This window comes from Lissotriton helveticus, chromosome 3_1 (genome assembly GCF_964261635.1).
Source record: "Lissotriton helveticus chromosome 3_1, aLisHel1.1, whole genome shotgun sequence".
Classification (NCBI taxonomy): Eukaryota; Metazoa; Chordata; class Amphibia; order Caudata; family Salamandridae; genus Lissotriton; species Lissotriton helveticus.
In genome coordinates this window covers 1711239403-1711254507 of record NC_136061.1, presented here as the reverse complement: position 1 = coordinate 1711254507, position 15105 = coordinate 1711239403, and positions in this window count along the sequence as shown.

Genomic DNA, 15105 nt, shown 5'->3' with positions numbered 1-15105 from the left:
TGGCAATCAGGATGTAGGTATTTTTACAGAGTTGTTTACCGAATCGTTAAGATTCGGTAATTACCGAATCAGTATTTACCGATTCGGTAATTGACATTGATTCCTATGGGCCTTCAGGCCCATAGGAATCAATGTCAATTACCGAATCGGTAAATACAGATTCAGTAAAATTACCGAATTTACAAGGGGGACAGGGTGTCACTTTGACACCCTGTTGCACCCCTGATACTGGCTTGTGTGCAATGTGACACACATACATGCCCTATGACACACATACATGCCCTTAGGGCATGTATGTGTGCCACATGGCACCGGTGTACATGCACATATGTGCATGTACACAGAAATTCATTATTTACCACCAAGTATTATTTGCTGGTAAATAACGAATTCCTAAGGGCCTGTGGCACTGTTTGCAGTGCTACCTACATCTGGATTTACAGAATCGGTAAATTTACCCATTTGGGGCCAGATGTAGGAGCCCAAATAACGGTCGGTAACGGCCGATTTCGGCCGTTACCGACCGGTATTTAGGAATTGGCATGTAGGGGTCATTATTTTACAGAATCTGTAAATTTACCGATTCGGTAAATTTACTGATTCTGTAAAATACTGAATCGGTAATTTTACCGATTCGGTAAATCCAAATGTAGGTGACACTCCTGAGAGTGTCACAGGCCCTTAAGAGTCGGTATTTTACCACACAATCCTATTGTGTGGTAAAATACTGAATCCAGGTGTGCATGCACATCTGTGCATGCACACTGTGCAATGTGACACACAGACATGCCCTAAGGGCATGTATGTGTGCCACATGTCACACATGCCTTTACTGCGGGTGCTAGAGGGTGTCAAAGTGACACCCCCTGCACCCTTGCAACATTCGGTATTTACCGATGCGGTAAATACCGAATCGGTTTTTCCCACTGATTCCTATGGGCTTCACAGCCCATAGGAATCAATAGGAAATACCGATTCGGTATTTACCGAATCGGTAAATACCGAATGTTACCGATTCGGTATTTCTATTTTATAAAATACCTACATCTCCTAGCTTCATATTTACTGATTCATAAATACAGAATCGGTAAAATTCGGTATTTATGAGTCGGTAAATGTCCCTCACCTACATCTGGCCCTTGGTATTTTACCAAATCGGTAAATATACCGAATCTGTAAATTTACCGATTCTGTAAAAATTAGGCCCCCTACATATCAAAAAACAAATACGGCCGTTACCGACCGGTATTTGCCTTCCTACATCTGGCCCTAAATGTATTCCTGTGTATTTTTTGTGTTTGTGTGCAGAATACCTTCTCTCCCCAATGTACTGCACTTAATGAAAGTTAGGCATGCAAAAATGATGCAGGGTTCTTTGTGCATAATAGAACAAATATTTCTGAGATTCATTCAGGCAGTACTATTGGATTTAGAACATATATTTGTTGTCGCATCTCCTACCGTTTAGTTTTAGTCCTGTTAAATCACACGTTCACTAGTTAACAGGAGACACAGTCCCTTTTTTATTTTATGTTCTGTTCTCTGACCGCTTATAAACCTACTGCGTGCTATTGTGTGAGAAAAATCATCCTGGAAGCAAGATGATAAACCCTCTTCAGTAAGGCCCTGCATTTGTAATGTTGTTGCAATAATAAATACCACGTGCACATACGTATCACGAAATTGATTTCAGTTTTAAAGACACTACCTTTTCAACATCAGGCATATTCGACAGGAAGGCTGCCAGCCCAGAATTGATTGGCATTTGTTTACGTAGCTCTCTCATCTCGAAAGTCTGCACACCTATTTCAACCTTGAACAGTTTCCAACTGTGGTACACTGGAACATTCTTTCATTTATTGAGTTCAGTGTTGCCAACCCAAACAAACTATAATCAGCGGTGATCCAAGCAGACCAAGCTGTCTCGCGCCGTACAATGCATCTGCATACTAATTTTTAAATTCCCCCACATTTCCAGCTAGCTAATGGGATCATTTTCATTCTGTTACAGCAACTCAACAGTTACGGAATCACCATCTGTGTTTTCGTTAACCTGAATCAGATATGAATTCTGTTATTGCAAGGTAGAGCAGCTTGTTTAATGATTCTTAATCTTTTCTTTAATTAAATCATGCAGCCAACCTGAAAAATCGATCTTAATGCAAATTAGTAGCATTTTTGGCACTCGCTTACAGTGGTGCACTAATAAGGTTAATTTATGAAGGTTTCCTTCCAGTTTGCGCAGATGATTTTTGTCCGATGCATATTTTTACAATATTGTTCTTCTTTGTGAATTTTTTGGGGGGGTGATAGGTATATTGTTTTCAACAACAATAATACCATTTAAAGTTCCTTACTATTAGTTGTCGTGCAGCTATTATCTGGCTAAAGTGCAAATTTTTTAAAGCCCAATTTAATGATGGTGGATTTGGAAAAATGTCTTTATTTATGTAGGTGGATATATAGTGAAGTAAGGGGTATATTCACAAGAACGTTTGATAACTACCGCAAGAGTAGCTTAACGCAACTTCCAACATCGCAGCCTATCGCGGGAAAATAACTCTGTGACTACGTGGAATTCACAAAAAGGTGGTAGCATGCGATAGTCTGCAGTTACCACGCCCAATGTCCGCGATACAACCACCTCGATGAAAACAAAAACACAAACCACAACACCAAAAAACCTTCGATGGGCCAAAGCGCGATAAGGAAATCAGAGATAAACAACGCCAGGCCTGCAACACACATCTGGCAGGTGGGAAAAATCACCATAAAAGTAGAATGCGGAGGCTCATGGAGGACATGGTGCCGATGGAGGCGGACAGGATGGCAGCCTGCGCTGCACATCAGCAGAATGTAGCTGGGATCTACCATGCCCTGTAGATCTTCATCATGGCATTGCTGCCACAAGGTGTGGCATTGATGAATGCTGCTTCCCCCACACCATCCGCATCTCCGCCCCCTGGTGTGTCTCTGCTTCCCAGTGCGGCAGGCCTAACCACTCCAGAACCTGATGTGTCAGTGTCACACAGTGTGCCGATAATCCACCTCCGGCCCCTGATGTGTCAGTGGCACACAGTGCTGCAGCCGGTACAGCAACAACCAGACGGAGACGAGGACGTGGATGTGCCTGTGATCAGAAGGACTCCGTAGCATTCATTTCCGCCACCCAGCCTGTTTTTGCTTGGTTCGCACATGGCCTCATGACCTTCCACTGACCCCTGATTCACTCAGATGCACTCACTTTGGACAGCGACATAGACAGCCACATCCTGTTTGATGACCAATGACACGCCAACCAGACTGCGGACTGTACCCTTCCTCTTCCACAAGACTTGTCATCCCAGGATGTACTCTGGCTGGCCCTACACAGGCCCATATTATGTAGTGTGCTCGGCATTGCCCCGTACCGCTCCAGCAGCAGAACTGCACTGGATGTGCAATAAACATCCAGTAACGCACTGCTGTGTCATGTCTTTCATCATGTATGTATGTATGTGTGGATGAATGTAGGACAGTAATTTCCCTAGTGTCAATGATGCTCATCCTGTGGGATGCCACTCAGAGGGTGCTACATAGCACTCTGTATAACGGGTCCCATGGACACCATAACAGGGACACATGCATCAGCCACTTCCTTGTCCGGACATTGACTGAACCACGCCCAGTGCCCACGAGTCATTTCTGCAAGGTAATCACAGAGGAAAATTGGTGGTAGTGTCTCCCTAACAAGAGGGAAATCGTCCGCACATCCAGCTAATACATCCCATTGGTATAATAATAAACGTGACTTTGAATATATAGAGATTGTATTGGTAAGCTTCAAAGAACAAGGTGCTAGTAAGGCCTGATGCACACCCACCACCAGGAGTGTCAAACAGCACGAAGTGCCAAATATCAAGAAAAAATGAGAGCAGGCCCAACAGCACTCTCAGATAATTGTCCAAATAGTAATTGATCTAGAAAAACCTAGATATGTACTCTAGATCTGTCAAAGCACAGCAAAATGTTGTAGATTCATTCACAGCCCACAATATGTAGTTTCCGTTATTATGAAGTAATACTCCAAATTCAAAAGATCCAAAACCAAGTTGTATTCTTTCAAGATTTTATTATGTAGATATAACAAAACTTCACAGCTCACACCGCCGACACGTGTTTCGTCTCTATGAGACTTTTTCAAGGCCAAAGATAATCAGAGCATGGACGAATAGATGTTATGCCTTAGTCGGTCGACCCGTGTCCCATTCAAAAGAATGCTGTGCAGTAGTTGGTAGTACCACCAGATGCCTAGATATGATTCCGTTCCTATGTATTCAAATTAAAGAGAGATTCTTCATATCGCAGCCAGCTAAAGACGATGTGTCGAGATCAATAAGTAGTCTTAAGGCCCGTTCAGGCTGCCACATATCACATGAAAGCTGTAAGTACCGGAGTAAATTTCAATATTTTCAATTTTCATAAATAAGGGGAAAGAGTAGATTGAAAAGTTCCTCTTCACAGTATACAAGCCCCGTAGTGCAAGACCATGATAAGTCTGTACGATAATCAGTAACACGCCGACCTTCAAGAACCGGTAGCCCTGCTCTGTTCCAGTGTACGGCAGGCCAGACCACTCCGCTAACGCTCCGAGGGGGGCCATTCGCAAATATAAGGGGCCGACAACGTCACATACCCCTCTGCCGGTGGGGACTGGATAACGGACCCGAGGCCTTGAGGCCGGCACGGGCCTACCACCACGGGACGCTGATTGGGGTTGAACAGGGTTTGTGGCACATGCTGCATTGCGGCCGGCACAGGCACCCCGCCACAGGACGCTGACTGGGGTTGAACAGGGTTTGTGGCACATGCTGCATTGGGGCTGGCACAGGCACCCCGCCACAGGACGTTGACAGGTTGAACAGGGTTTGTGGCACACGCTGCATTGCAGCCGGCACAGGCACCCCGCCACGGGACGGTGACTTTGGGCACTGAGTCATAGGCACCTTAAGCTGATGAGCGGGTGTGCAGCCTGCGATGATGCCCCATCCTGGCGGTCCGGACTGCTCAGGATTTGTGTGCCTTGCTGGACCGCAGTGTAGATCGAGCCAGTGGACTGCGCGGGCCTACCGCCACGTGGCCTCGCTTCCGGGTTCACAGAGTTAGTGGCACCCATTGGGCTGAGTTGGTTTGCAGCCTGCGATGGTGCCGGGTGCCCTGATATGTCCTATGCCATGGAGTAAACAAGACCCAGCACCTGATGTGAGACCTGGTGGCCTGCGCAACATAGCTGCATGGTGTGGAGTGTGCCATGTCCGCGGGCACCGGGCTCGTGGCTTGCAGCAGCACGTGGTGAGACATCCTGTCTACACACCGGTGGCAGAAGGTGAGCAGTGAGGCCCGCGTGTGCATGAGCAGGCATGCTCCGATGTGTCGCGCGAGGGGCTGGGGTGCCTCTGCCTGGCTGTGCATGTACGGGCGGGTGACGTTGTCTTGTGCAAGTGTGTGTACTGTGCCAGTCATGTATCTGGACTCTGTTTCAGATGACAGCTTTGACTCTGATGTGTGACCTGGTGTACTGCTATACATACCGACAAGTGGTAGGAGACACGCCGGTGGAGGCAGGTGAGCAGTGTGGCCTGGGTGCGCAGGGGTGGTACCATTTCTCTCTCTCTCCCTCTCTTCTTCTTCTCTCTCTCACTCTCTCTTTCCCGCTCTCTTCTCTCTCTCTCTCTCTCTCTCCCCCTCTCTTCCTCTCTCTCTCTCTCTTCTTCTCTCTCTTCCCTCTCTCTTCTTCCCTCTCTCTCTCCCCCTCTCTTCTTCTATCTCTCTCTCTCTCGCCCCCTCTCTTCTTCTCTCTCTCTCTCCCCCTTGCTTCTTCTCTCTCTCTCCTTCGCTCTCTCTCTGTTCTTTGATGTGTGCAGGACACACCTTCTTGTCATGTTTTTTGTCTTGCAGGCTGTGACCTACGGATTGTGACGAGGGAAGCCGCCTTGTGTCTTCATTTTATTTCTGTGTTAATTTCAATAAAGTTTCATTGTTTGCTTCAAAAGTGAATGTGTGATGCTCATTTCTGTGACGACACATTCATGTCACCAGTTGTGATTGTGCAACATCAGGCTGATTATTTCGTACATGTTTAGGTGTAGCTGATGTTGCATGTCTTTGGTTGGGGGGGTGTCAGGGAGGGGTGGTCCTGGGGGTGGTGTTGGTGGGTGTTGTGGTACTCTTGGAGGTCTGTGCTGAATGTTCAGTTGCTCCATGGCATGTATTTGTTCTCAGGTGTGGCTGTGGGCTGGGCTCCCTTTTGTGGTGCAGGCAGTGGTCCGACTTTACACCAGGTCAGAGTAGGTGTTAAATTCCTGCTGCAAATGTGCGTTATCACATGTTTCGTGTTCTTATCGCAGATCTGGCTGGTCGTTGTGAATGTTGAGGCTTGGTGCTTTCGCGTTTTTTGCCACGGGAACACCTATTCTGCATCTCATTAGTGATAGATGTGGGGGTCCTCTGTGGTGATGTTTTTTGAGGCTGCTATCATGGGTAAACTGGTGCTGTGGCCTTTTAGCACCAGCATATGAATGGGGAGGTACATTTATCACAACTTTGGCTGCAATAAAGTGCCGCTAATTTGGTGATAGCTCCTTGTGAATATGCCCCCTAGTATGTATAGTGCATCGAAATGGCTGAACTGATGTATGAATAATGAATCCATATATATATCTACATAGTTACTGAAAATACACAAAAGGCTAAAGTTGAGTTGTAAATAAGGCAAAACCCATTTTGCCACCACAACGCCAAAAAAGTGATGGTATGGTGGTGATAGGGGCTTGTGAATATGCATCACAATCTTCAACATGCTGTTAACTCTAGAGCACAGCTACTCATTGTACGGCCCGCGGGCAAACCTTCCTTGGCGGCCCGCGGACCTTGCAGAGATCGTACCAGTGTTTTTCTTTTTTTTTTTAAGTGTCAGCAAACACAGACTCTGCTATATAGGGGCAGGGCGATTCCAGTGATAGTCAGAGAGAAGCTGCAGGGGCACTAAGAAGAGGTGAAAGACATCAAAGCCTCATTAACAAGTAAAGACCTGTGAAGCACTCTTGTGCAGCTGTGTGTGTGCCCGGGAAGCTGGCTTGGCTGCCACACACACAGTGTTAGGTAACAGAGGGAGACAGAGGACAGTAGGGTGTGAGAGGGAGGGAGAGGCAGGAAGACAGATGGTGACAGAGGGAGGGAGAGGGAGGGAGACAGAGAGGGAGGGAGACAGAGAGAGCGAGCCGGAGAGAGATGGAGACAGAGGGAGGGAGTCAGGGGGAGGGAGAGGGAGGCAGACAGAGGAAGGGAGACAGAAAGAGAGGGAGTTAGAGAGAGGGAGACAGAGGGAGGGAGACAGAGGGAGCCAGAGAGAGGGAGACAGAGGGAGACAGACAGAGGGAGAGGGAGACAGAGGGAGGGAGACAGAGGAACTGAGACAGAGGGAGACACAGAGAGGGAGGCAGAGGTTGACAGACAGAGGGAGACAGAGAGAGGAATTCAGAGGGTGACAGACAGAGGGACACAGAGAGAGGGAGCAGAGAGTGACAGACAGAGAGAGACAGACAGAGGGAGGGAGACAGACAGAGGGAAACAGACAGAGGGACGAGGGAGACAGACAGGGGGACAGACAGAGGGAGACAGAGAGACGGATACAGAGGGTGATAGACAGAGGAAGACAGAGAGAGGGAGCAGAGGGTGACAGACAGAGGGAGGGAGACAGACAGAGGGAGAAGGGAGGCAGACAGAGGGAGACAGATAGAGGGTGACAGATAGAGGGAGACAGAGGGAGGGAGACATAGACAGGGAGACAAGAAGAGAGAGAGGGGAGACAGACAGAGTGAGTGAGACAGAGGAAGAGATAGAGGGAGGGAGAGAGAGAGATAGAGAGAGGGAGGGAGAGATAGAGAGAGGGAGGTAGACAGAGTAAGAGAGAGAGAGAGAGAGAGCGAGTGAGATATGTGTATGCTGGATCTGGTGGCACAGTGGGCAAAGGCATCCGCTGCAGGAGCCTGTGTTCAACTTCATAGTCCCATTTTTTTGGGGCTCTAGCCCCGCCCCTTCCCCACTGACCACGCCCCCACCAGTGCAGCCCTTGGCCACATACCACACTGTAAATTTGGCCCCCGAGAGAAAGTTTGTGAGTACCCATGCCCTAGAGCCTCTATATTGCAACGTCCTTCACACATAGCTATTTTCTTTTGCTGCTTTTGTCATGTTCATAATTACTTCCACAGTGTAGTGGAGCACACCTAGACAAATGCACAGGCATGTACAATGTCAATCTCCTCCTTTAATGAAAGGCAAAGAGAGGAGCCTTCTGCAGGCTCTGCACACATTATTACATGTGGTGGAGCTATAATGCAGGACCATCACACATGATGTATATATTTATTTTCCTGCGAGAAGGCGGTTGTCACTGGTATCACAAAAAATGAATGCCCCTTGGCTGTTTTGGTCAACTGCATGATCAAGCATCACCTGCTCTGTTATGTGTCATATCCTAAATAGATTCGGTCTTCCAGTATAGTCTGAAATTGTTGACCAGTATCAGTTTTCCGCTCTGTGAGACACGTGTTACTAATGCCCATCATATGTATTCAAATATTTCTGAAAACTGTAAAATTATACAAAAAGTATTGGTAAGGCCAACATGTCTTTCTTCCATTTTGAGTCATGAAGAACATACTACAGAAGACTTCTCCAATGGAAAAAAAAACAATCACTCTCTGTATACAATGCAAATATGAGATAAATAAAATATGCGTTCACTCAGTGTATTATAGAAATGCAAACATCCCCTCATGCATTACAAACCAAGCACTCCATAGGAGCCAAGGTCCACAATAGGCATATTTTAACCCCTTGACCGCGGGCGTAATTCCCCTCCTGTGCAGGCGGAGGGGGGCACGAGCTGGGCTCGTCATGACTCCACCCACTCCCATAGAGGGTCCGCACAGGTGTGAAATTCACCTCGCGGTGGGTGGCGTGGCCGTTATGACGAGCCCAGCTCGTCATGAGCACAGCTCCACTTTGCCTCATGACGAGGTGGGCTCGTCATCAGCAGGCAAGGATTTGTGCTAATAGGTCTCGTGGACAGCTGCTCTATTAAGCTAGAGCTAAAAAATGGTCATACAGAGTTTAGATCGTATAGGAAAACCATCTCTTTCTTACTGGCCTGCGAAACCTTTAGAATTTGGAACAAATGAAAAATATATGTTGAAGCTATTTTAAAGAAATTGTGCACATAATTGTATACAGGTGAGTATCAGTCCCTGGATGAGTTGGTGAGCAGGTAATCTGTGCTAAAATACCTGCATTATTTCACTGAAGAATGACATGTTCTTCATAAATTTTAAAACATGCTTCCAGCTTCAGAACATCATTCAAAGATTGTTATAAGGGTAAACCACTCGTTTATCAGGAAGATACAAGAGAACCTATGTATGCAATCATTTATATGGTCGTTAATGTGAACAAACATGTCCCTTACTGGATTTTTAAAACTTGAGACAACGTATAAGATATCTAGACCACTGAGTAAGTAGGACGTTGATTCGATTTCAGTTTAGCAAATAAAAAATAAATATGTAATTGTAAAAGTGTCAATTTTGCAATGTGTAATTAAATAACCAGAAGGCGGCCAATTTCTAGAAAGAGGGCCTCATTTAGAGATGAGTAATGAAACATCCTCCTCTTTCTAATGGACATAGTAAATCTTCTGTTAGAGAATTCTCTGCTAGAGAAGAATTTATTTCACCATAAATCAGTACGGGGCATATTATCAAGGCGGGTGCTATGAGATTATCGCCGCTTTTGCGACCGTTTTCAGCCGCAAAGCGGCGATAATTTTATTGCCCTATTTTCAAGCTGTCGCTAACAACAGTTAGGGACAGTTTGTAGGCGATAGCGAGCGGTTTGGGGCCCGCTATGCATGTCAGCGATATTTATCGCTAATGACAGGAAAAGTGGGCATACCCAACCTGTTAGCGACTGAAAGCAGTCGCTAACATCGCTATTGCCTATTATCAACGCTGGCTTAGCGACAAGAAAATTTGCGCTTAGTGCGAATATCACTGAAATCTAACGCCTGCTCAGACCAGTTCTTAGCCTGTATATCCAATACGAGGTGGATAGTCCCTATTAGCGATAATGCCTGAATATCGCTGGATTTCCAGCGATATTCACGCATTTCGCCGCTATCGCCGGATATTTTATCGCTTTGGAGATAAACGTTGCTAACAGCACGTTATCTCTGCGATAAAATCCGGCGCTGCGATAAAAAAAATTTCGTTAAGCTTATTTAGAGATAAATATCGCTAGTTGTTGATAATATGCCCCTAGGTTTTCTGTTCCAACGCAACTCTAAATAATGCTCCAGGACAACAGACCCCACTAATCTCACACAGGACCTTCACAGTACTCCATTTTCTAAACATGTTATACCTCTAATTTACCAATCGTGGTCGCTAAAATCACTAAAAAGAAGCTATCTTCTGGAAAACAATTCTCTTCTTTCAATTGTAGCTGAGACACAAATATGACAAGCACACATGTATAAACAATGCACTAAAGACACAATATATTACGTAAAATCTTCAGATTTCTGCAGACGTGTTATAGCCTCCATTACAGAATATTCTTCCTTTGGACTATGTCTTAAATCTGCTGGTACCTACTTCATTGGAGGATACTCTTTCAAAGAAAGATCTAATATTTCCTCTATTATCTCCCAATACTAACAAGTACTTTGCGACACAGTGTATGGTATGAGGGAGTCCTAGAATGACCTTTAGGTCGTTTGGACTGCATGTGCTCTTTATACCACACCAAGGGCCTTGGTGTTGTCACCAAGTGCTCACCCTGCACCTCCAGTGAATGCCTGAACTACAAAAATGTTACTTTCAATGAAAGAATCTGTAAGCGATCACCAACCATGAGGTCTATAGCTGGTCCTTCCAGATGACTCAGTTCGAACTACATTGTTATGACAAAGCAAATACCTCTGATAACCAATTCAATCCATCCATGGCTGTGGCTAAGATGAGTTAGCAATTACAAGATATCTGCTGAGGTGGCTGCATTCTCTTAAAGAGCTTACTGATGCATGGCATGTGTTTATCTCACCAGGCAGGCACAGAGACCCTAATGCCACACTGCAGGCCTGTCATCATTGATACCATTTCTCCATGTAAGGTGATGAAACCTGGTTAGCTCCCTGGGCCGAGTTAACTTAAACACATCTAAGCAACCTTCCAACATGTATTGCATGTTGTCCTCGGACCTCAAAATTTGATGCCACTGCAAGGACACTGACAGACAATAATCTTTGTAGGCTTTAAGTTTCATGGGTTAGTTATGATGAGTAGCAAAGGATTTCTTTTGACTGGTGGTGTGGGGTACAATAATGAGGAAAATATATCACATGAATTGCACACATTAGATACAGTGGTCATATTTATATGTATATGAAAGCTCCAAAGCCGGGGGCACGGGACTGCAACCCCTATCTTGTGTACCCACTCTAATCCTGGATTTCTAACACTCACCTTGTTACCAAACACATCTTTCTCCATGACACCAAAACATAAAAGGTTTGGATCTTGTAGCTTGCAGTGACTCAATTTGTAAACATTAAATTCAATGACAGTATCTTTGTCAGACTCCACACGGGCAGTGATGAAATACAGTGTAGTCTGTCACCACTGGACCCCAGATGTATTGGTAAAGTAATTTGCCGCTTGGGTTAAGGGTCCTGTCCTCACATGGATCTGCAAACTAGGCCAATTACAATTCTTTCCACACTTGACTCTTATAGAAGTGAAGGTGAGCAGTCACCACTTTTTCAAGGATGTAGTGTAGAGGGCAAAAGTTCAGAACCTAACAATCAACAAACAGCCAAAATAACTTTAATGTCCAACCCAGAGCTTGTCTTTTTCAAAAAGAACATACTTTAAATTACACAGCAATATGCAAATCTACACAAATTATTTGTGCCTGCGGAGTCATACCTCTTAACATGGCTCCCTGTGGGCACTATATATTGGCACTCTTCTCATGTGCTTTCTAAGACCTTGGTGAACCTATCTTAGATGTCCCCTAGCAAATGTTAATGGCTGCATGAATAAGACTCAGGTGCATTTCCCCAAAAGCTAAATGTGCAATCAGTTCACAGTTCACTTTGGTCTCTTTAATAGATGTAGTGGGCAGAAAATCCTCCTTTAAAATTTGTCCTGGACCGTCTGGACTCGTGCCATAGCGGTCGCTCCCCACGCCTCCTGACTCCTGAACATAGCGCCTACTGCTGGAGCGCTTTCCCTGAAGCGCTTCCCCTGCTCTCCGCTACTGCAACTGCTGAACCACACTGTCCTGCTATCGGCGTTTGGTATCGTAGCCTGCTGCTTTGTACATTACCATTGTCAGCCCACTCTGCCGGTCATAGCGCATCACATCGTAGCGCCGCACTTAATTGATCTGATCTTGCAATACCGAGACATTGAAACAGCCTGCTTTTGCTTTTACTGTTTAATTTGGCTTTGCAAATTGTTTTACCTTGCCTGAGTTTCGTTTCCTCTCCCGACCACCATCTTGTTGTTGTGCTTCCCTTGGCCCGCCTACCCTCCCCGCTACCGCCTCCCAGCTGACCCTCCCACGCCCCGCCCCCCTCCACTCTCCATTTATGACAGATGACCCAACGCGCAGCGTCCACGCGCTGCGGCCGCGCCGAAGGTGCGCCAAAGGTAAGCCCGTCTACGCCCGTCCGTGCCTGGACCGCGCCCAGCGCCCGTCCCCCTGCCCTATGCCGCTCCCAACGCCCCAGAGTAACTTATGATGCCGCTACTCTCCTCGCCCTCAACGCCGGACGCACCCCACTTTGCTGCGAAGCTACCCCAGGACGTACCCACGGCCCATTCTCCTGCCTCTCCTGTAAGTTCAACTGCTTCAGGACCCTCACCAAACACACTTCCTCCACACTCAGCTCCGAACCCAACGACTTGAAATGCATCCTACTGAACACCCGCTCGGTCCACAGACACGCAACCGAACTCTGGGACCTAATCGACACTGTGTCTCCTGACATCGCCTTCCTCACTGAAACATGGATGAATGCATCTTCTGCCCCCGACATCGCCATAGCCATACCGGACACTTACAAGATCATTCGAAAAGACCGCACCGATCAAACTGGAGGAGGCATCGCCATCGTCCATAGAAACACCATCAAAATTACAACCAGCTCTGACGACAATCTTGCAACCGCCGAACACCTCCACTTTCAGATCCACACCGACCCCAGGACCACCCTTAGAGGAACCCTCATTTACAGGCCCCCAGGCACCCGATCTCAATTCAGCGACGACATCACTGACTTTGTCAGCTCGCACGCCCTCGCCTCCGAGAACTACATTCTTCTAGGAGACCTCAACTACCACCTTGACAACATTCTCGACAACAACACCACCACCCTTCTGGACAACCTGTCCAATCTCGGACTCAAACAACTTGTTGAAACCCCCACTCACACAGCCGGACACACGTTCGACCCTATCTTCACCTCCAGCAAGCACATCTCCTTCGATCACACTACAGCTCTCCACTGGACGGATCACAGCTGTGTTCACTTCAGCTACAAAACAACCCTGACCCACAACCGTCCACAACCCATTCCCCGAAGAAAATGGAACAAAATCACCACCGACCAACTCCTCGCATCACTCAGCCAAAACACTCCCACCCTAACAACGGACCCAGACCAAGCGGCCACAAACCTCAGGCAATGGATTACCCACAGTGCGGACGAACTAGCACCCCTGAAAAAACACCAGTTGAAATCACTCAGCAAAAAGGCTCCCTGGTTCAATGATGACCTTAAAAAATCCAAGAAGACATGCCGCACCCTGGAGAAGAATTGGAGAAAAGAACCAACCTCAGACAACATGGCCTCCCTCAAGACAGCCACCCGCAAACACCACCAACTGATTCGATCCGCCAAGAAATCAGCATTTAAGGACCGTCTCGACAACAATTCTCATAACAGCAAGGAACTCTTCAATATCGTCAAAGAATTCACCAACCCTCCCGCAGCATCCAACGACATCATTAACTCCCAAGACCTCTGCGATGCGCTATCCTCCTTCTTCTACAACAAAATTGCCGACATCCACAACAGCTTCAAGAATACTCCCAATGACCAACTCACCCCACCCCCTTCTGATCCCACCCCTCCAACTAACTACCTCAACTCCTGGAACCCAATCACCATTGAAGATACCATTCGCCTCATGAACTCAATCCACTCTGGCTCACCTTCTGACCCCTGCCCCCACTACATCTTCAACAAAGCTGACTCCATCATCGCTCCCCAACTCCGCGATGTCATCAACTGCTCCTTCAACTCCGCTACCTTTCCAGAAATATGGAAACACGCCGAACTCAGCGCCCTGCTGAAAAAACCAACAGCAGACCCCTCAGAACTGAAAAACTACCGACCCATTTCCCTCCTCCCTTTCCCGGCCAAAGTCATCGAGAAAGCCGTCAACAGCCAACTCGCAGCCTTCCTTGAATCCAACAACTCCCTGGATCCCTCACAGAACGGCTTTCGAGCCAAACACAGCACCGAAACCGCCCTCATTGCGGCGACCGACGACATCCGAACACTCCTGGACAACGGTGAAACAGTGGCCCTCATTCTACTCGACCTCTCCGCCGCCTTCGACACTGTCTGTCACAACACCCTCATACAACGCCTCAACAACATCGGCATACAAGGAAAAGCCTTGGACTGGATCATCTCGTTCCTAGCCGGGAGAACCCAGAGAGTCCGACTCCCCCCTTTCTACTCAGAGCCCACCGAAGTCATCTGCGGCGTACCTCAAGGCTCCTCACTCAGTCCCACCCTCTTCAACGTCTACATGAGTCCCCTCGCCTCCATCGCACGTCAACACAACCTCAACATCATCTCCTACGCCGACGACACCCAGCTAATCCTTTCCCTCACCAAAGACCCCAACACCGCCAAAAACAACCTTCACGAAGGTATGAAAGAAGTAGCTGAATGGATGAAACAGAGCCGCTTAAAACTCAACTCAG